At 46.7% G+C, this 24,115-nt stretch overlaps 1 long non-coding RNA gene across 1 annotated transcript in view; it reads left to right on the top strand.

The window, feature by feature from the left end:
- Positions 1–9,175: 9,175 nt before the first annotated feature.
- LOC140425779 (uncharacterized) overlaps positions 9,176–24,115 on the top strand; it is a 29,909-nt gene continuing 14,969 nt past the window's right edge. Inside the window, exon 1 of the long non-coding RNA XR_011947997.1 lies at positions 9,176–9,357. This is a non-coding gene — a long non-coding RNA (uncharacterized lncRNA). The remainder of the gene's footprint in view (positions 9,358–24,115) is intronic.

Genomic DNA, 24,115 nt, shown 5'->3' with positions numbered 1-24,115 from the left:
GTCACTGTGCAGAGTCTGCACGGTCTCCCCGTGTCTGCGTGGATTTCCTTGGGCGCTCCGGTTTCTCCCACAAGTCCCGAAAGATGTGCTGTTCGGTGAACTATACATTTTGAATTCTCCCTCAGTATACCCGAACAGGCGCCGGAGTGTGGAAACTAGGAGAGTTTCACAGTAACTTCATTGCAGTGTTAATGTAAGCCTACTTGTGACACTAATAAAGATTCTTATTATACTGAGCCCAGTTGACAATGCAACATGCTCCCCACTAATATCTGGGGAGGTGTGTTAAAATGCAGAGATCTGTCCCACAGACTAGTCAAGCAACATTCTCAGATGTTTATATTCACAGCATCATACTTTAAAGCCAACGCCCGAGGCTCAATCACCATCCCTGCATATGCCCCACCCCACCAAAAGGACAGACCAGTGATGATGCGACAGTGGTATAGTCCAGGAGTGGCTCAATGAGTCCTCAACATTGACTTTGGACCCTATGAGGTCTGATGGCTTCAGGTCAATATGGGTAAAGACCTTGGGCGGGATTCCCCGACCCCCCGCCGGGTCGGAGAATCGCCGGGGGCTGGCGTGAATCCCGCCCCCGCCGGATGCCGAATTCTCCGGCACCGGATATTCGGAAGGGCGGGAATCACACTGCGTCGGTCGGCGGGCCCCCCCCCGGCGATTCTCCGGCCCGCGATGGGCCGAAGTCCCGCTGCTGGAATTCCTGTCCCACCGGCGAGAATCAAACCACTTCTCTTACCGGCAGGACAAGGCCCGGCGCGGGCGGGCTCCGGGGTCCTGGGGGGGGCGCGGGGCGATCTGGCCCCGGGGGCTGCCCCCACGGTGGCCTGGCCCGCGATCGTGGGCCCACCGATCCGCGGGCGGGCCTGTGCTGTGTAGGCACTCTTTTCCCTCCGCCTCAGCCGCAGCCTTCACCATGGCCGATGCGTAAGAGACACCCCCCCACCTGCGCATGCACAGGGATGACGTCAGCAGGTGCTGACGCTCCCGCACATGCGCGGACTTCCGCCGGCCGGCGAAGTCCTTTCGGCCCCGGCTGGCATGACGCCAAAGGCCTTCCACTCCAGCCGGTGGAGCAGAAACCAGTCCGGCGCGCGCCTAGCCCCTCACGGTGAGGGCCTGGCCCCTAAAGGTGCGGACATTTCTCCACACCTTTGGAGCGGCCCAACACCGGAGTGGTTCCCGCCACTCCATCCCGCCGGGACCCCCCCGCCCCGCCGGGTAGGGGAGAATCCCGGCTCTTGTTACTCATTTTCACCTACCACTTTCCCTCCACTAACGAAACAGGCTCCTCCATTTTCTTTTTAAAAAAAAATATATTTATTAAAGTTTTTTAACACAATTTTGCACCCTTACAAACAAACCCCCCCACCCCCCCTCGCAACAAAATAGAAAGAAAACGCACATAGCAAGATATAAACATGGTAAAATGATATGTTAGAGCTTTGTACACTGGATTCCTCCCATACATGCCAGTTTTCCAGATCTTTCATGTGTTCTCTTGCTCAAGTACCCCCTAGGCAGACCCCCCTCCCCCCCCCCACCCTCCCCCCTTCACAAGATATCCTCCCCTCCCCCCCCCCCCCCCCACCCCCCGGGTTTCTGCTGCTGCTGACCGACCTTCATCTAACGCTCCGCGAGATAGTCTAGGAACGGTTGCCACCGCCTGTAGAACCCCTGCGCAGACCCTCTCAAGGCAAACTTTATCCTCTCCAGCTTAATGAACCCAGCCATGTCGTGTATCTAGGCCTCCACTCTGGGGGGCTTTGCCTCCTTCCACATTAGCAAGATCCTTCGCCGGGCTACTAGGGACGCAAAGGCCAGAATACCGGCCTCTTTCGCCTCCTGCACTCCCCGCTCGTCCACTACTCCAAATATTGCTAACCCCCAGCTTGGCTTGACCCGGACTTTCATCACCTTAGATATTGTTCCCGCCACTCCCCTCCAGTGCCGGGCATGACCAAAACATATGGACATGGTTTGCCGGGCTTCCTGCGCACCTCCCACATCTGTCCTCCACCCCAAAGAACCTACTCAGCCTCGCCCCCATCATATGCGCTCTATGAACCACCTTAAATTGTATCAGGCTAAGCCTGGCACACGAAGAAGAGGAATTAACCCTACTTAGGGCATCAGCCCATAGCCCCTTCTCAATCTCCTCCCCCCATTTACCCTTCAGCTCCCCTACCAATGTCTCCCCCTCCTCTTTCATCTCCTGATATATTGCCGACACCTTGCCCTCTCCCACCCATGCGCCCGAAATCACCCTGTCTTGAATTTCCTGTGCCGGGAGCAACGGGAATTCCCTCACCTGCCGCCTCACAAACGCCCTCACCTGCATGTATCTGAAAGCATTTCCCGGGGGTATCCCAAACCTCTCCTCTAGTGCCCCGAGGCTCGCAAACGCCCCATCAATGACCAGGTCCCCCATTCTTCTAATCCCCGCCCGATGCCAGCTCTGAAACCCCCATCCATCCTCCCCGGGACAAACCGGTGGTTACCCCTGATCGGGGACCACACCGAGGCTCCCATTGCACCCCTGTGCCGTCTCCACTGGCCCCAGATCTTTAGCGTTGCCGCCACCACCGGACTCGTGGTGTACCTTGACGGCGAGAGCGGCAGCGGTGCCGTAACCACCGCCCCCAGGCTCGTTCCTTTGCAGGGTGCCATCTCCAACCTCTTCCATGCCGCCCCCTCTCCCTCCATCACCCACTTATGGATCATCGCCACATTTGCTGCCCAGTAGTAGCTCCCTAGATTCGGCAGTGCCAACTCTCCTCGGTCCCGACTGCGCTCCAAAAACCCTCTCCTTACCCTCGGGGTCTTATTCGCCCACACAAACCCCATAATGCTCCTGCCTACTCTCTTAAAAAAGGCCTTGGTGATCACGCTGGGAAGGCACTGAAACACAAAGAGAAACCTCGGAAGGATCACCATTTTGACCGACTGCACTCTACCCGCTAGCGAGAGCGGTAACATGTCCCATCTTTTGAAGTCCTCCTCCATCTGCTCCACCAGTCTCGTCAGATTCAGTTTATGTAGGGCCCCCCAACTCCTGGCTATCTGGATCCCCAGGTACCGAAATCTCCCCCCCGCCTCCTCAGCGGTAGATCGCCTATTCCCCTTTCTTGATCCCCTGCTTGTACTACAAAAAGCTCACTCTTCCCTACATTAAGCTTATAGCCCGAAAAATCCACAAACTCCCTTGGAGTCTGCTTGGCCTCCACCATCCCCTCCAGTGGATCCGCCACATACAGCAACAGGTCGTCCGCATAAAGCGACACTCGATGCTCCTCTCCCTCTCGGACCACCCCCCTCCATTTCCTAGACTCCCTCAATGATATGGCCAAGGGTTCAATCGCCAATGCAAGGCTCCTCCATTTTCAACACACTTGAAGAAACACTTTTGAACTATCACACTCGTGTTTGTGATTGTCCACCACCATTAATTTTCTTTGTATTTTTGTCATTTTTATATCTTATTTTGTTAAAAAATATTTTTATACTTTTTATTGTTTTTATTCCCATCACCATTTTGCAGCCGCTTCCGGTGCCACCAGTCAGAATGCCACACTCTGACACTGAGGGTTGGCTTATCGTCACCAGCTCGTAGCCGGGCTGGATAGATGGAATCCATCTCACTCACCGGTCACTGAACATTTGCATCATTTATTGTGAGTCTGGATACCTGCTGGGCAAAGGATTTGTATCTTTGAATGTATAGAAAATTGTTCAACACGAGCCATTTTCTCCTTGCACCCAGCACAAAGCCAAAATGTTTAGGCTCAGAGCCTTCTGGCAAATCCATGATCTCCGATCCAAGGTGTTCATACTTCAGCTTTTTTTTCTCCCACGTCTTTTCAAGTGCCTTGTTGTTGTCCTCGTAACGTACTATGACATCTAACGTACTGTGACATCTACCACTACTATTTTGTGATAGACACAGCTAAATAATCCCACAACCAACGGACCAGATCAATGCTCTGCTGTACTACCACATCCAACCATGAATGGTGGTGGATAATTAACCAATCAATGGGAGGAAGGAGCTCTGTGAACATCCCCAACCTTCTTGGGCACCAGCTGTAAAAAACACCCTAAAGGCCCCGATGCCACTCTGGAGGGGCTGCCCTCTTCCAGCAATTGCCTAGGCCTACCTGCTTGGGCCGAGCAAAAAAAAAAACAACCTCCTGCCCTCTCTGCATGGGCACCTCAAAATGAAGGTGTCCTTGTGTTTCTCTTGCTGCCTCAGCAGCAGATTTCTCTTTTGGTCCTGGTGAGGCTGTGGAGCTGCCTGCCCTCTGACTGGGCATGCAGCATGGGGGCCTGCCCAACTTTCTTAAATGGCTGTCTCCCCCACCTTCCCATACAGCATCGGGGCCACAAGGGTGGTCTTCAGCACGAGCATCACCCTCCTTGGGCCCACGCTGGGAAGCCACCTCCTTGCAGCTGACATGGCAGGGTGATGCCACTCTGCTGCTAACAAAATGGCAGGGGCCCAGGGAAATGGCCCATCATTGGGCCTTTGTGTAGATTGTCTATCCACCTACAGCATTGGCAGGCAGCCAGGCTATTGCCATTCCTTTCTCAGCAGCAGGACTACATCAGGAATCTGTCCCGATAAGGCTGCCCAGCATTTTACTGGCCCACACCTCCCCCTCTCCTCACTCATCTCTCAATGACCAGTAAAGTTCATGCTTTGTGTTCAGAGGTACTTGGCGTTCTTTATCATGAATCACAGGAACCTAACATGTAGGTAAAGCAAGCAATTAGAAAGGCAATGGTATGTTAGTTTTTGTTACATATGGATTGGAGATTAAGAATATAGAAGTGTTACTATAATTATACAGGGCACTGATGAAGCCACATAGAACAGAATCATAGAAAAGTTGCAGCACAAAAAGAGACAATTCGGCCCATCTGGTCCATGCTAACCTGAGGACACCCAGATGCCCTTTCTAATCCCACCTTCCTACACTCGGTCCATAGCCCTGTTTCTGACAGCACTTAAGATGCAGATCCAGGCACATTTTAAGAGTTTAGGGTCTCTGCCTCCACCACCAACTCGGGAATACTTTGTGCAATTTTGGTTTCTTTATTTAAGGGAGGACATATTTGGCTTAGAGAGAGTGTGACAAGGGTTCACTAGACTGATTGTGGGGGTAAAGGGATAGAACATAGAACATTACAGCGCAATACAGGCCCTTCGGCCCTTGATGTTGCGCCGACCTGGAAACCACTCTAAAGCCCATCTACACTAATGGTTAAATGGTCATTGGATAGACATATGGACAATAAGGGAATTATCACACAGGGTGACTTTAACTTCCCAAACACTGAGCGGAAGCTCTTTAGATCAAATAGTTTGGATGGGTTGGTGTTTGTGCAGTGTGTCCAGGAAGCTTTTCTAACACAGTATGTAGATTGTCCGACCAGAGGAGGGGCAATATTGGATTTAGTACTTGGTAATGAACCAGGGCAAGTGATAGATTTGTTAGTGGGGGAGCATTTTGGAGATAATGACCACAATTCTGTGACTTTCACTTTAGTAATGGAGAGGGTTAGGTGCGTGCAACAGGGCAAGGGTTACAATTGGGGGAAGGGTAAATACGATGTTGTCAGACAAGAATTGAAGTGCATAAATTGGGAACATAGGCTGTCAGGGAAGGACACAAGTGAAATGTGGAACTTGTTCAAGGAACAGGTACTACGTGTCCTTGATATGTATGTCCCTGTCAGGCAGGGAAGAGATGGTCGAGTGAGGGAACCATGGTTGAGAAGAGAGGTTGAATGTCTTGTTAAGAGGAAAAAGGAGACTTATGTAAGGCTGGGGAAACAAGGTTCAGACAGGGCGTTGGAGGGATACAAGATAGCCAGGAGGGAACTGAAGAAAGGGATTAGGAGAGCTAAGAGAGGGCATGAACAATCTTTGGCGGGTAGGATCAAGGAAAACCCCAAGGCCTTTTACACATATGTGAGAAATATGAGAATGACTAGAGCGAGGGTAGGTCCGATCAAGGACAGTAGCGGGAGATTGTGTATTGAGTCTGAAGAGATAGGAGAGGTCTTGAACGAGTACTTTTCTTCTGTATTTACAAATGAGAGGGGCCATATTGTTGGAGAGGACAGTGTGAAACAGACTGGTAAGCTCGAGGAAATACTTGTTAGGAAGGAAGATGTGTTGGGCATTTTGAAAAACTTGAGGATAGACAAGTCCCCCGGGCCTGACGGGATATAGCCAAGGATTCTATGGGAAGCAAGAGATGAAATTGCAGAGCCTTTGGCAATGATCTTTTCGTCCTCACTGTCAACAGGGGTGGTACCAGGGGATTGGAGAGTGGCGAATGTCGTGCCCCTGTTCAAAAAAGGGACTAGGGATAACCCTGGGAATTGCAGGCCAGTTAGTCTTACTTCGGTCGTAGGCAAAGTCATGGAATGGGTACTGAAGGATAGGATTTCTGAGCATCTGGAAAGACACTGCTTGATTAGGGATAGTCAGCACGGATTTGTGAGGGGTAGGTCTTGCCTTACAAGTCTTATTGAATTCTTTGAGGAGGTGACCAAGCATGTGGATGAAGGTAAAGCAGTGGATGTAGTGTACATGGATTTTAGTAAGGCATTTGATAAGGTTCCCCATGGTAGGCTTCTGCAGAAAGTAAGGAGGCATGGGATAGTGGGAAATTTGGCCAGTTGGATAACGAACTGGCTAACCGATAGAAGTCAGAGAGTGGTGGATGGCAAATATTCAGCCTGGATCCCAGTTACCAGTGGCGTACCGCAGGGATCAATTCTGGGTCCTCTGCTGTTTGTGATTTTCATTAATGACTTGGATGAGGGAGTTGAAGGGTGGGTCAGTAAATTTGCGGACAATACGAAGATTGGTGGAGTTGTGGATAGTGAGGAGGACTGTTGTCGGCTGCAAAGAGGCATAGATAGGATGCAGAGCTGGGCTGAGAAGTGGCAGATGGAGTTTAACCCTGAAAAGTGTGAGGTTGTCCATTTTGGAACGACAAATATGAATGCGGAATAAAGGGTTAATGATAGAGTTCTTGGCAATGTGGAGGAGCAGAGAGACCTTGGGGTCTATGTTCATACATCTTTGCAAGTTGCCACTCAAGTGGATAGAGCTGTGAAGAAGGCCTATGGTGTGCTCGCGTTCATTAACAGAGGGATTGAATTTAAGAGTCGTGAGGTGATGATGCAGCTGTACAAAACTTTGGTAAGGCCACATTTGGAGTACTGTGTACAGTTCTGGTCGCCTCATTTTAGGATGTGGAAGCTTTGGAAAAGGTGCAAAGGAGATTTACCAGGATGTTGCCTGGAATGGAGAGTAGGTCTTACGAGGAAAGGTTGAGGGTGCTAGGCCTTTTCTCATTAGAGCGGAGAAGGATGAGGGGCGACTTGATAGAGGTTTATAAGATGATCAGGGGAATAGATAGACAGTCAGAGACTTTTTTCCCGGGTGGAACAAACCATTACAAGGGGACATAAATTTAAGGTGAATGGTGGAAGATATAGGGGGGATGTAGGTTCTTTACCCAGAGAGTAGTGGGGGCATGGAATGCACTGCCTGTGGAAGTAGTTGAGTCGGAAACATTAGGGACCTTCAAGCAGCTATTGGATAGGTACATGGATTACGGTAAAATGATATAGTGTAGATTTATTTGTTCTTAAGGGCAGCACGGTAGCATTGTGGATAGCACAATTGCTTCACAGCTCCAGGGTCCCAGGTTCGATTCCGGCTTGGGTCACAATCTGTGCGGAGTCTGCACATCCTCCCCGTGTCTGCGTGGGTTTCCTCCGGGTGCTCCGGTTTCCTCCCACAGTCCAAAGATGTGCAGGTTATGTGGATTGGCCATGATAAATTGCCCTTAGTGTCCAAAATTGCCCTTAGTGTTGGGTGGAGGTGTTGACTTTGGGTAGGGTGCTCTTTCCAAGAGCCGGTGCAGACTCAGTGGGCCGAATGGCCTCCTTCTGCACTGTAAATCCAATGATAATCTATGATTAATCTAGGACAAAGGTTCGGCACACCATCGTGGGCCGAAGGGCCTGTTCTGTGCTGTATTTTTCTATGTTCTATGTTCTAACTCTGACTGATTCTGGAGTACCTCCAACTGATGAAATGAATGAAATGAAAATCGCTTATTGTCGCAAGTAGGCTTCAAATGAAGTTACTGTGAAAAGCCCCTAGTCGCCACATTCCGGCGCCTGTTCGGGGACATGATCCGGACATAACTCTGATCCTGGAATAACTGTGACTGATCCTGGAGTAACTCTAATCCTGGAGTAACTGTGATTAATCCTGGTGTAAATCTGATCCTGGAGTAACTCTGACTGATCCTGAAATAACTGTGATCCTGGAGTGTCTCTGATCCTTGAGTGACTGATCCTGGAGTAAGTATGATTGATCCTGGAGTAATTATGTCTAATCCTGGAGTAATTATGTCTGATCCTGGAATAACTCCAATCTTTGAGTAATTGTGACTAATCCTTGAGTAACTAGAATTGATCCTGAAGTAACTCTGACTAATCCTGGAGTAATTCTGATTGATCCTGGATAATTCCAATCCTGGAATAACTCTGACTGATCCTGGAGTAACTCTGACTGATCCTCTATAACTGTGTCTGATCCTGGAATAAGTCTGATCCTGGAGTAAGTCTGATCCTGGAGTAAGTCTGATCTTGGAGTAAGTCTGATGTATTTTTTAAAAATTGTTTAAGTTTTTCAACTTCTTTCTCAGAGTTACAAAGCCAGTGCGCAGAGTGGACAAGTCAAACTTTTAATCCATTTGTCTGCTTGCTCCAAAAACCAATTCAAATTGAATCCAATTCGTGGTCCCCACAAAAGACACGGATTAGATGCAAATTTACAACAGACAGGGGAACCTGGTCTCAGCCAAATTGTCCTGGTATCTCTCACTCGAGCATCCGAGGGCCTGACCAGCCCCTGTGGGGCTGCCTGTGGAGTTGCCGGTTATTATTTCAGATGTTCCTACATTTGTTTTGTTGTGTGTTTGTCTGTGAGGCGGCCACGCGACTGTGTCTGTTGCCGCGGTGTGGCTGCTCCTCTTTGGCTCTGTGTTTGTTAAGGGTGTGGGCTCAGCAGCCGCCGCTTGGGGTCCTTTCGGTTGGTGTCGCGCGTTTTGGACGAATGCCTGTGCGACTCGGGCATGGAGTCGCTGCGGGGCCGGAGAGGGGAGTGAGGCTGAGTGTGGAGTGTAGGCGCTCCCTGGGAACATGATGCCCGGAGAATCCCGTTCACAGGCGGCTGAGGTGGTGGCGGATGCTGTGACCGCGGGCTCAGTCTCCTGTGTGAACTGTGACACCTTACAACAGGTAAATGATCAACGTCGGTGATTCCGAATCTACAACATTGGAGCAATGGCTGGAAACCAGGAGCAACACATAATAGTGAGCAATGGATTATAATAGCGAACGGCATTTGGGATTAATGGATTGAAATAGAGAATAATTATGATAGAGATCAGTGCATTGTGATGGTGGAATAGAGTACATTAGACTGAGACAGAGCAGTGGTCTAAAATAAGAAATAATAATATAGGCCAAAAAGTACAATAGGATTGCAATACAGAGAACAAAGGATTGTAATAACAAGGGCATACATTATGATAAGCCATGCATTGTAATATAGGTGTCCATGACAATTAACTATCAATTGGAATATAGGGAAATATATTATAAAAGACCATTGGATTATAATGCTAAGAAAGAGTGACGGGCTCCCAGAGTGAATGCAATCTAGTCAAGTGGTGGATTGTGACAATGAAGAAGATTGTACTTTCGTACAAAATGATGCAGTAGATTAGAGATGGGCACTGATCATATTGGGTATGACATAAAGAAAGACTTATATTTACGTAGTATCTTTCAAGGTGTCCCGATGTGTTTTACAGCCAGTGCAGTACTTGAAGTGTAAGTCATGTTGTCGTGTAGGAAAGACAACAGGCTATTTTCACACAGGAAGGTCCTGTAAAAAGAATGTGATAATGTCCAGGTCATCTATGTAATGATGTTTGTTGAAGCATACATTTTGAAATGGGCAACCAGGAGAACTTCTCTGCTCTTCCTTGAATAGTGCCAGGGGATCTTTAGTATCCACCTGGGAGGCAGACAAGGCCCCAGTTCAACATCTCATTTGAAAGATCATACCTCTGACCATGGAGCACAAAGAGTGTTATCTTAGACTTTGTGTTCAGTTAACTGGTGTGGGACTGTTTTGATTTGAGACAAAAGGGGTGAGCTGCAGCCAGTATTTGTATTACATTAGAGAGTGAACATTGCATTATAACGCAGTATGGATTACAACACAGATCGATTTATTGCAATATAAACATTTAATTATGTGACATTATAATTGAGTGTAAGATTATGATTCAAAGGGCATAAATTATACAAATAATCAAACTTTTTTGCAGCATTGTTTTGACTTGCATTTTAAAACTGATTTAAGAAAAGTGTATAAAATACTAAGAAGGATTGATAAAGCAAACGTAGACCCAATGTTCCCCTTTGTGGAGCAATCTAGAACGAGAGGTCACAGGTATAGGTTGATAGATGGTAGATATAAACCTGAGATGAGGAAGAACTACTTCTCGCAGAGGGTGGTGAATTTGTGGAACTCGCTGCCGCATAGTCCGGTGGAGTCTGAATCATTAAATGGTTAAGATTGAGATAGATATATTTCTTATTTTAAAAATGGGTCAAAGGAATATGGGGAACAGGCAGGAAGGTGGATTTGAGACCAGGAAGAGAAAATAAACGAGGTTATAATTTTGTTTCCCTGAAATAAGTAAAACAGTGCATTAATATCATTTAACATTTCATGTTTTTTAGACCGACAAGGCATATAATTTTTTTAAATGGCATATACATTATTTTGCTTATTTTCTTATTTGTTCATGGGATGTGGGCATCACTGGCTGCACCAGCATTTATTGTCTATCCCTAATTGTCCTTAAACTGAGTGGTTTGCTATGCCTTCAAGAGTTAACCACATTGTTGTGGGTCTGGAATCACTTGTGGGCCAGACCAGGGAAGGATGGCAGATTTCATTCCATAAAGGATGTTAGTGAACCTGATGGGTTTTTACGACAATCGACAATAGTTTCATGGTCATCATTAGAGTTTTAATTCCAGAATTTTATTGAATTCTAATTTCACCATCTGCTGGCGAGCATTACCCTGAATATCTGGATTACTAGTCCAGTGGCAATACCACTGCGCGACCATGTAGGGTATAATACTTGTATACAAGGGCAATGTGTCCAGTCATCCTCTCTGTAAACAAATCAGAATGTGAAACCAATTAACACATTTTTGAACTGCATTGTAATTCCCTGTTGTGACTGCTGATCTTTGAACGATACCAATCGAGTACAACTTCTTTGTAAACTTTTGCAGACTTTGTCTTTTGTAACAAGTATCCGATTTCTTGAATAATTTATGCCCGACATTCTCTATACTTTGCTATTTTGTAAAAGTTAGAAGTAAGTGAGAAAACAAAGCAAATAAAAATCATTGTATTATATTGGGGAGACTAGTGATCTTTATATCTAGAGGACGAGAATACAAGGGGATCAAAGTCATGCTTCAGCTACATAAAACTCTGGTTCAGCCACACCTAGAGTACTGTCAGTAATTCTGGGCAAGCATGTTAGGAAGAGACTACAGTTTTGAATTTACAAAGGAACATAGGAATTAGGAGCAGAAGTCGGCAATTCAGCCCCTCGAGCCTGCTCTGTCATTCAATCAGATCATGGCTGATCTCTTCCTGGTCTCAAATCCACCTTCCTGCCTGTTCCCCATATCCCTTTGATCCATTTAAAAAATAAATATATCTATCTCCGTCTTAACCATTTAATGATTCAGACTCCACCGGACTATGCGGCAGCGCGTTCCACAAATTCACCACCCTCTGCGAGAAGTAGTTCTTCCTCATCTCAGTTCTAAATCTATCGTCTATCAACCTATACCTGTGACCTCTCGTTCTAGATTGGATTGCCCCACAAGGGGGAACATTTGGTCTACGTTTGCTTTATCAGTCCTTCTTAGTATTTTATACACTTCGATCAGATCCCCTCTCATCCTTCTAAACTCCAGCGAGGATAAGCCCAAACTGTTTAATCTCTCCTCATATTCCAACCCTTTCATCCCCGGAATCAATCTAGTGAATTGCCTCCAATGCCACCACATCCTTCCTCAAATAAGGCGATCACAACTGGACACAATACTCCAGATGTGGTCTCACCAACACCTTATATAATTGTAACAACACTTCCCTGCTTTTATACTCCAGTCCTTTTGCAATAAACGCTAATATTCCATTTGCCTTTTTTATTATATGCTGTACCCGCACATGACTTTCTGCGATTCATGAACAAAGACACCAGATTCCTTTGCCCAGGCGCATTTTGAATGTGCTTTCCATTTAGATAATTTGCCTTTCTACTTTTTGGGCCAAGATGGATAACCTTAAACTTATCCACTAAACACCATCTGCCAAATTTTGGCCCATTCTCCTAACCTGTCTATGTCAGCCTGTAAACTCTTCATCTCTTCTTCACTGCCTGCTTTCCCACCTATTTTAGTATCATATGCAAATTTTGCTCAGTTACACTCTGTCCCTGCTTGCAGATAATTTATGTAGATTGTAAACAGCTGAGGTCCGAGGTCTGACCCCTGAGGCACCCCGCTTGTAACAGTTCACCAGCCTGAGGACCTACTTATCCCGACCCTCTGTTTTCTGACAATCAGCCAATCCTCAATTCAATCTAGTACTCTACCCCTCAAAACCCTGCAATCTCACCTTCTGGATCTGTCTTTTATGCGGTACCTTGTTAAACGCCTTCTGGAAATCTAGATATACCACATCCACAAGTACCCCATTATCCACCTTGCTGGTTACCTCCTCAAAGAACTCAAGCAAGTTTGTTAAGCATGACTTACCCTTGATAAAACCATGCTGACAATGGTGGTTTGAGCTTTGTCTTTCCAAATGTTCAATCACCTCTTCCTTAATAATTGATTCCAGCAACTTCCCCACAAAGAGGTTAAGCTAACTGGTCTATAGTTTCCTACTTTAAGCCTCTCTCCCTTTTTAAATAGGGGCGCCACATTAGCATGTTTCCAATCCAGGGAATTTTGAAATATCTTAACCAATGCTTCCACTATCTCTGCTGCCACCTCCTTTCATACCTTAGGGTGCAGTACATTAGGCCCCAGAGACTTATCTGCTTTTAATCCTATTATTTTATTCAATACCTTCTCCCGAGTGATGGTTATTGCACCATATGTTCCTCTGCATTAACTGCAGTTTTTGGAAATTTTCTATTATCCTCTACCATGAAGACAGAGGCAAAATATTGGTTCAGTGCCTCTTCCCCATTATTACCTCATCAGTAACATCCTTTAAAGGGCCAACATTTACTTTAGCTATTCTCTTCCTCTTTATATACTTATAGAAGCTTTTGGTATCAGTGTTTATGTTTTCTGCTAGTTTCCTTTCTTAGTTCCACCTTAGCTCTTTTGATTTTCTTTTTAGTAACCTTTTGCTGAAACTTAAATTTCTCGAAATCCTCTAGCTTACCACGAGCGTTTGCAGTATGGTATGCCTTTATGTCCTCTTTGACTTCCTTTTTTAGACATGGAATGTTTTACTCCCTTTTACAATTCCGCTTCCTCTCAGGAATATGCTTTAATTGAGTGGTATTTAATATCTCCCTGAACATCTGCCATTGCTCTTCAACTGTCCTACCCTCAATTATTTGTGCCCAGTCTACTTGGGGCAATCTTTCCTCAGCCCTGTATAATTACCTCTGCCACGCTAAAACTAGTATGGCACGCTCTTCTCTCGCTCAATCTGAATTTCATAGTAATCCATCGTCATTCATACAGTGCAGAAGAAGGTCATTCAGCCCATTGGGCCTGCATAGGCCCTTGGAAAGAGCACACTACTTAAGCCCTAAGTTCCCACCTATCCCAGTAACCCCACCTAACCTTTTGGACACTAAGGGGCAATTTAGCATGGATAATTTGCCTAACCTGCACATATTTGGACTGTGGGAGGAAACCGGAGCACCCGGAGGAAACCCACTCAGACAAGGGGAGAAAGTACAAACTCCACGCAGACAGTCATCCAAGATGGGAATTGATCCCAGGTCCTTGGAGCTGTGAGGCAGCAATGCTAACCACTGAGCCACCGTGCTGCCTGTAGAATTTGAAATTCTACCATGCTGTGACCACTTCTAAGAGGATCCTTAACGACAAGACTATTTATCGACCCTTCATTACATAATGATAAATCTAATATAGACTGCTCCCTGGTTGGCTCCATAACATATTGCTCTTAAGAAACAATCCCCATACACTCTATGAAATCTCCTTCTAGGCTACCTTTGCCAATTTGATTAATCCAGTCAACACACATGTTAAAATCACTCATGACTACCTTCTCACAAGCCCTCATTATTTCTTGGTTTATACTGTGCCCCACTTTGGAAGTATTGCTCGGCTCGGAGGACTGTAAATTACAGCTAAGAAGGAGTTTTTTTCCTTGTTTTTTATTTCCACCCAGGTCAATCAACATTTTGGCCCTTAAATGTAGTGCAGCGTATTTGTACCAGAATGATTTTAAAAAAAAAATTGTCCATTGCAAGTGAGCATCGCTGGCATGACCAATGTTTGTTGTTCGTTCCTAATAGTCCTTGAAAAGGTGATCGTGAGCAGCCTTCTTGAACCACTGCAGTCCATTTGGTGTACGCCCATTCACAGTGCTATTAGGAAGGGGATTCCAGACTTTTGATCCATTGACAATGTAGGTGCAGTGATATAATTTCAAATCAGGATGGTTGGTGTAGCTTGGTAGGGAACTTGCAGGTTGTGGTGTTCCTATGTGTCAGCTGTATTTATCCATCTGGGTTGGTAAAAATGGGTTTGGAGTGTTATCGAATGAGGCTTGTTCAGATGCAACAGTGCACCTTCTAGAACGCGGCTGCCACTGTGCGCTGGTGGTGGAGGGAGTGAATGTTTAAAATAGTGGACCGGGTGCACGTCGAGTCGGCTGCTTTATCTTGGATGGTCTTCGTCCTGTTAGAGCATCATTCATCCAGCCAACTGGAGAGTTTTCGATCACACTCCTGACTTGTGTCTGGTAGATGATGAACAGACTTTGGCAAGTCAGGAGGTGAGTTATTCACCACAGAATGTCCAGCCTCTGATCTACCTTTGTAAGCCACAGTATTTATATGACATCCAGTTCCATTTCTGGTAAATGGTAACCCACAGAACATTGATAGTGGGGGTTCAGCAATAGTAATGCCATTGAATGTCATGGGGAGAAGGTTACATTTTCACTTGTTGGTGATGGCCATTGCCTGGAACTTGTGTGGCGCTTATGTTACTTGTCACCTATCAGCCCAATCCTGAATATTGTCCAGGCCTTGCTGCATATTGGCATGAACTACTTGAGTATACGAGGAGTTGCAAATCATACTGAGGACTGCGCAATCACAAGTGAGAATCCCCAGTTTTGATCTTATAATGGAGGCAAGGTCATTTAAGAAGCTGCTGATGTTGGTTCTAGGAACTACCCAGAGGAACTCCTGCAGCGATGTCCGGGGCGGCCTATTTGCATATAACAACCACAACCATCTTGTGCTGCGCCTGGTATGACTCCAACCAGTGGATGGTTTCCACCTGATTCCCACGGACTTCAAATTTGCTATGATACCTTGATGTCATGCTCAGTCAAATACTGCCCTGATGTCATGGACTGTTACACTCGCCTTTTGAAGTTAGCTCTTTGGTCCATATGGTCGGTTAGATGGCAATGGTGTAGCTGCACTGGAACAGATTAGCTAGGGGTGAGGATAGTTCTGGGGTGCAAGTCTACAGTATTATTGCCCGGATGTTGTCAGGGCCCATGCGTTCAGCTGTTTCTTAATATCATGTGGAGTGAATTGAATTGACTGAAGACCTGTATCTGAGATGCTACAGCATTCATAGAATTGCCAGAATGGATCCTCTGTTTGGCATTTCTGGTTAAAGATGATTGCAGTTGGTTCTCTTTTGCATTGATATGCTGGGCACCCCCATCATTGTGGAGGAGGATTGTTCATAAAACATGTTCCTTTGTTTAATTGTCCACAATTGTATGTAGCAGGTCTGCAGAACTTTGATCTAATCTCTTGGGCTGTCATGCAACTTCCACTATTTGGCATGGAATGATCCTGTATTGCAGCTTCACCAGGTTGGCATCTTATTTTTAGGTGTGCCTGGTGCTGCTCCTGAACTCTTTCTTGAACCAGGCTTGATCCCTGGCTTGATGGTAATGATAGAGTGAGGGATATGCTGGGCCTTGAGGTTTGCCAATGTGGTATTATGCAATTCTGCTGCTGTTGGCCCACACTGCATGGATAGCCAGTTTTGAGCATCTAGATCTGCTGTGAATCCATCTCATTTCGCAAGGTGGTAGCACCACAGAATGTGGTGGACGGTATTCTTCATGTGAAAAGAGGACTTTGGGTCCCTGGGGACTGTGGATATGACTCTTACCAATATTGCCATGAACAGATGCATCTGGAAATGTAGATTGGTGAGGACAGAGTTGAGCAGATTTTTCCCTCTTGTATGCTCCCTCGCCATTTGTTGCGGACCAGTCTCGCAGCCATGCCTTTCAGGACTCAACCAGCTTGGTCAGGAGAGGTGCTGTTGAGCTACTCTTGGTAATGGACATTGACATCCCCCAACTAGAGTACTTCCTGTGTCCTTGCTACTCTTAGTACTTCTTTCAAGTGGTGCTTCATGTAGAGTTGTGCTGCTTCATCAGTTGAGCATGGTAATTAGCATGTTTCCTTTGCTAGAGGGAAACTGGAGCAGATAGCAGTGTAACTAGCCTCAAGAGTCAGACATTTGTGGGTTCATGTTCGACTTTAGTGATTTGTACACTGGGCTGACACTCCCGTGCTGAGGGAGCACTGCACTGTTGAAGTTGCATAGTGCTGAGGGAGCACTGCACTGTTGAAGTTGCATAGTGCTGAGGGAGCACTACACTGTTGAAGTTGCAGTCTTTCAGGTGAGCTGTTAAACCAAGGCCCATTTGCCCTCTTGGGTAGATATAAAGGATCCCATGGCACTATTTTGAGGAGGACCAGGGAGTTCTCCCCAATGTCCACCTGATATTTAAACCTAAACCAAATTCACTAAGAGAAAACAGATGATCTGGCTATTTATCTCATCTCTGTTTGTGGAACTAGCTGCCATTCACCCTACATTACTATAGCATTTACACTTTAACCATATTTTCTTGGCTATAAGATGTTTGGGGAATCCTGAAATTGTAGAAGACAGCGATGTATCAGTTCTTTCTTATGTGAGAGACTGAGACCTCATCCTGTAATCTTTTAAATAAAATATGCACCTTGCAATATCTAAATAATTCAAACTAGACAAAGACCTAACATGGCTGAATCTATGTCTGTTTGACTACCTGGCAGTATCAAAGAAACTAACATCTCTTTATCCCTGAAGAACCCCTAATGGCATCCTTGTGGGCTGCACAGACATAATTCAACGAGAGCTATACAAATGCATTTCATAATGCAGGCTGGCCATAATGCTTGTCTGCTAAGACAAAGGGCCCTGCAACCTTCCTCTCAATTACTAATGGTTGAGACATTCAACAATCTTGAGACCCAGGCGAGGCATACATATCCTTTGTCAAAGATAGTGTGGAGAGGTACGAGGCATTTAAGATGGGCCTCTGCTGTGTAGAACCAGTAATATTGCCTTGCTGAACTGCAAACTCAAACTGCCTTTTTACCATCTAACTAGCAGCATCACAGGCAACGAGCTGTGTTGCAGGTTGGACAACTGGCCCCATCTACACTGCTTCCCACCACTTTGTAATGCTGCTGGACTCTGACATTGGCATTAAGTTACCTTGAACTGGCAGACTTGGAGAGATTTAAAACTGGTGAAGTTTAGAATCGTTATCATACTGAATTTGCAGTATTGCAGATTTAGGTTCAGTACAAAAATCATATAATTCAATTTTATTTGTAGATATGCTGTTTCAGTAACTTGAACAGCTGTTCTGCGGTTCATGGTAACAGATTGAAGTGAAATTAGAAAACAAATAAGAGAAGTGAGAGTAATACTGAGACTAAATTTACTATTTCATAATGTGTGACTACTACATGAAGGAGAAAGTAAACTGGACGGTGATCCACAAAAGAAAGATTATAACAGCTTTGGTTTAACATCACATTTTGAAGCATAGCACCTCTGTTAGTTTGGCACTCCCTTGGTACTACACTAGAGAGTCGGCCTAGATTTTGTGTTCAATTCTCAACCACAAATACAATGATGGACATTAGTCTAGATACTACTGTGACAGAAGCATAAGAATTTTAATTTCTGTGAACTTGCCATTGTAGGTTGCTGCTGTATGCTTTGTTACATATAATTGCTGCACTGTGATCTGTTCAGGTGAATTCAGTGGAGGGGTGAATTGACTGCTGCACACATTGGCCCAGATTATCCGGTCAGCGGCAATGCTAGACATATTGCTGTTGCTTGCGACCTTTTTCACCCAGGACTTAGAATTCTGGCTTTTGCAGCGATGGATCCATGCAGCCTTTCAAGAGGAGCACTAGCAAGCACAAGAGAAGATGGACGAAGAGAGAACACACCACCGTTTTACAAAATTAGCTGCCATGTTCTGGGAAGGCCTTAAAGGTGTCAAGATTGCGGGTGGGTTACTAATGGTGGCAGAGTGGTTAGCACTGCTGCTTCACATCATCAGGGACCAGGGTTCGATTCCACCCGCGGCTAACTGTGTGGAGTTTGTACAGACTCCCCGGGCGGAATTCCCCCCCCCCCCCCCCCCCCCCCCCCCCCCCCACGCCGGGTGGGAGAATCGCCCGGGCGCTGCTCGAGTCCCACCATGCCACCCCGACATCCGCATGCGATTCTCCCACCCTCCCCAAACCGGCGGGGCGAGAATCACGGCTGGCCACTGGGAGAATCGCCGCTTGCCGTTTGTAACGGGTGAGCGGCGATTCTCCGGCCCGAGTGGGCCGAGCGGCCTGCCCAACACGACGGGTTCCCGCTGGCGCTGTCCACACCTGGTCGCTGCCGGCGGGAACAGCGCGGGAACACTGGGGGGGGCGGCCTGTGGGGGGGGTTCAAAAGGGCTCTGGCCCGCGATCGGTGCCCACCGATCGGCGGGCCGGCCTCTCTGAAGGAGGACCCCCTTTCCTCCGACATCTTGTGGGGCGGCCGCGGGGAGGACGGCAACAGCGCATGCGCGGGTTGGTGCCGGCCAACCCGCGCATGTGCGGGTGACGTCATTTACGCGGCGCCGGTCGCGTCATTTACGCGGCGCCAAGGCCCGGCGCGCATAAATGACACGCCGCCGGTCCAAGCCCCCCCAGGGGCGGGAGAATAGGAGGCTGGGAGCGGCCTCCGACGCCGGAGTGAAACACTCCGGTTTTCACTCCGGCGTCGGGACGTAGTCTCCCGATGGGAGAATTGCGCCCCCCGTGTCTGTGTGGGTTTTCTCCAGGTGCTCCGGTTTCCTCCTACAGACAAAAGATGTGCAGGATAGGTGAATTGGCCATAGTAAATTGCCCCTAGATGGAGCTATGGGGATGGGGCCTAGGTAACGGGCTTTTTCAGAAGGCCAGTGCAGAATCGATGGGATTTTCTTCTATGAAGGTTACTTTGGAGGTTAGTGGGTGGGTGCTTGTGTGGTGAGATTGGAGAGGGTGGTTAGGTTTGAGGTGTAGTCTGATCTGTCATAGGCAGTTAGATTAGTGGGGGTAGTTAGGTTGCGAGGGGTGGTGGTGGTTGTGGGAAAGTTCTTTGGGTCGGGAGAATGATTGAGTGGTTCAGCTGTGGTGCTCAATTCAGTAGCTAATGGCTTGAATTGTACCAGAGATTAATCAGCATAATATTTTCAGGCTATGAATCCAGCTAAGTTTTGTGTATCTAGTCCAAGCTTCCAACACTAAAATCAGCATAACAGATTATCACGTAGTGTCCTGGACAGTGCAAATCAGCCAATTGGAAGTTTGAACTTCCCAGGTAATTGCAGTGCCTATGTGTACACCAGGACTTCTGCAGGGTCCTGATGTGAATCACAGTCTTCAATCCAGATTCGCTGCTCTGGGTCTTGGAACATTCGGACCTTTGTGAAGTTGTAGAAAATAGTGAACTCCAGACACTTTGCTCTGTAAATTTGAGTAAGTTGTGTTTTCTCTTGGTAATGTTCCTGGGTATAGCCAAGCTTGCAAAAGGAACCTTGCCACATTGGGGGCAAGATTGCAAAGAATGCATTTTTGCAGTGGCGTGAGGGATGCTTGTAACTAATCTCTGGACTCGCACTGATGATCTTGCAATGGGATGTCTGATTTGCTTCTAACGATTACCACCGTGATTTATGTAAAATGCCTGTAGGCAAACTAAGTCTTGTGCTTGTGAAGCTGCAAGTACTATACAGCTGGTGGTTTGATTAATGCTGGACACTTTTGGGTTACCAAGTGTGATCAGTGCACATAAGGCTAGGGAGCGAAATACATCAGGGGATCATTCAAATAGTAGAACTCTTTGGCCCATTATTTCAAGTCATTACAATAAATTGGCATAATTGCGTGTGAACACCCCTGTTTCACCAGGGCAAATATAAATCAATGACTAGAAATAATCAGCTTTAATTAATCCCCTATGGTATAAAATAAATCAACCTGTTATCAATCTTCTAGTGTCTTGCAAGAAAAATAAATGTACTTGGATTAACATTTCACTAGGTTGCTGGTTGCTGCATCTACAACCTCTTTGTTACCCTATGAATTATATCCTGCCATCTAGCTGTGCAATCTTTTTCTTCCCAACAGTTGAGTACCGTTCAGTAAACCCATCCAACACAGACCTTCGCAACTCAACAGATGTGGAAGTTTTAAAAATGTGGTTTGACCCCAAGGCTGAGGAAGCCCCACATGTTTGCATTGTGGCGTCTGATTAGTTGGTCAGATTACTGCTCCTTTTTCAGCTAGGAGGAGCCTACTTGTTGGAGCACTGACTTGCAAGGTTATCTGTAGCTGATTGGGAAATACCAGATCCCGTCCTTGAGCCAGGCTGGCAGGTCAACCATTAAGAATGCTCTGTGGACCTGGTGACAGAGGATGGATAAATAGATTAGTACGAAGTCTTACAACACCAGGTTAAAGTCCAACAGGTTTGTTTCGATGTCACTAGCTTTCGGAGCGCTGCTCCTTCCTCAGGTGAATGAAGAGGTCTGTTCCAGAAACACATATACAGACAAATTCAAAGATGCCAAACAATGCTAGGAATGCGAGCATTAGCAGGTGATTAAATCTTTACAGATCCAGAGATGGGGTAACCCCAGGTTAAAGAGGTGTGAATTGTCTCAAGCCAGGACAGTTGGTAGGATTTCGCAGGCCAGATGGTGGGGGATGAATGTAATGTGACATGAATCCCAGGTCCCGGTTGAGGCTGCATTCATGTGTGCGGAACTTGGCTATAAGTTTCTGCTCGGCGATTCTGCGTTGTCGCGCGTCCTGAAGGCTGCCTTGGAGAACGCTTACCCGGAGATCAGAGGCTGAATGCCCTTGACTGCTGAAGTGTTCCCCGACTGGAAGAGAACATTCCTGCCTGGTGATTGTTGCGCGATGTCCGTTCATTCGTTGTCGCAGCGTCTGCATGGTCTCGCCAATGTACCACGCTTCGGGACATCCTTTCCTGCAGCGTATGAGGTAGACAACGTTGGCCGAGTTGCACGAGCATGTACCGCGTACCTGGTGGGTGGTGTTCTCACGTGTAATAGTGGTATCCATGTCGATGATCTGGCATGTATTGCAGAGATTACCATGACAGGTAATGTGAACTTCATTCTGGATCACAACGTCTTCACCTTCGACAACAAGTTCTTCATTCAGACGCACGGAACAGCCATGGGGACCAAATTCGCACCCCAATACGCCAACATCTTCATGCACAAGTTTGAACAGGACCTACTCACCGCACAGGACCTTCAACCGATGTTATACACCAGATACATCGATGACATTTTTTTCCTTTGGACCCACGGCGAAGAATCACTGAAACGACTACACAATGACATTAATAAGTTCCATCCAACCATCAGACTCACCATGGACTACTCTCCAAAATCAGTTGCATTCTTGGACACACTCGTCTCCATCAAGGACGGTCACCTCAGCACTTCGCTTTACTGCAAACCCACGGATAACCTCATGATGCTCCACTTCTCCAGCTTCCACCCTAAACACATTAAAGAAGCCATCCCCTATGGACAAGCGCTCCGTATACACAGGATCTGCTCAGACGAGGAGGAGCGTAACAGACATCTACAGACGTTGAAAGATGCCCTCGTACGAACGGGATATGGCACTCGACTCATCGATCGACAGTTCCAACGCGCCACAGCGAAAAACCGGACCGACCTCCTCAGAAGACAAACATGGGACACAACCGACAGAATACCCTTCGTCGTCCAGTACTTCCCCGGAGCGGAGAAACTACGTCATCTTCTTCACAGCCTTCAACACGTCATTGATGACGATGAACATCTTGCCAAGGTCATCCCCACACCCCCACTACTTGCCTTCAAACAACCGCGCAACCTCAAACGAACCATTGTTTGCAGCAAACTACCCAGTCTTCAGAACAGTGACCACGACACCACACAACCCTGTCATGGTAATCTCTGCAAGACGTGCCAGATCATCAACATGGATACCACTATTACACGTGAGAACACCACCCACCAGGTACGCGGTACATACTCGTGCGACTCGGCCAACGTTGTCTACCTCATACGCTGCAGGAAAGGATGTCCCGAAGCGTGGTACGTTGGCGAGACCATGCAGACGCTGCGACAACGAATGAATGGACATCGCGCAACAATCACCAGGCAGGAATGTTCCCTTCCAGTCGGGGAACACTTCAGCAGTCAAGGGCATTCAGCCTCTGATCTCCGGGTAAGCGTTCTCCAAGGCGGCCTTCAGGACGCGCGACAACGCAGAATCGCCGAGCAGAAACTTATAGCCAAGTTCCGCACACATGAGTGCGGCCTCAACCGGGACCTGGGATTCATGTCACATTACATTCATCCCCCACCATCTGGCCTGCGAAATCCTACCAACTGTCCTGGCTTGAGACAATTCACACCTCTTTAACCTGGGGTTACCCCATCTCTGGATCTGTAAAGATTTAATCACTTGCTAATGCTCGCATTCCTAGCATTGTTTGGCATCTTTGAATTTGTCTATATATGTGTTTCTGGAACAGACCTCTTCATTCACCTGAGGAAGGAGCAGCGCTTGAAAGCTAGTACATCGAAACAAACCTGTTGGACTTTAACCTGGCGTTGTAAGACTTCGTACTGTGCTCACCCCAGTCCAACGCCGGCATCTCCACATCATGGATAAATAGATGTCAGAGATACTGGGATGTGAACTAGTTACTGGACATTGTGAGCATGCATGATAAAAATGTGCATTCAAATATTTTGCTGACTTGTTTTAAATATACGTTTTTTAAAAATTCCATCTGTATTGTCTGAATTGTTGTGCAATTCACCTTTTAATTTACATGATTATCCATAAAACGTCCGAGTTGAGTCAGGCACTTTCCTGTGAAGGAAAATGAGGAAAGGCAATATAAACTAAATGGTGCTATTTCAAGGGAAGAATTCACATATACAAACCTTTATAGGTGACAGTGCATGTTGGTAAAACTGTTTGTAAAATAAACATTAGAGAATCCTGGGCTTTAAAATTGAGATATTGTGGAGGAAAGCAAGGAACTTGTGGTAAACCTTTATCAAACATTCTTTATGGCTCAGCTGGAATATCATGTCCGGCTCATCTGTGTACCTCACTTTAAGAAAGATGGTCAGGACCTTAGTATAAGTGCAGAGGAGATTTACTAGAATGGTACCAGGGATGAGAGATATGGGTGAGGGAAACTGGGCTTATTCTTCTTGAGCTGGCAAAAGCGTGGTGGACTGAATAGCCTCATTCTTTGCCAT

The sequence above is a fragment of the Scyliorhinus torazame genome, chromosome 6, assembly GCF_047496885.1.
Source record: "Scyliorhinus torazame isolate Kashiwa2021f chromosome 6, sScyTor2.1, whole genome shotgun sequence".
Taxonomy (NCBI): Eukaryota; Metazoa; Chordata; class Chondrichthyes; order Carcharhiniformes; family Scyliorhinidae; genus Scyliorhinus; species Scyliorhinus torazame.
This window is presented reverse-complemented; position numbering and strand designations above follow the sequence as displayed.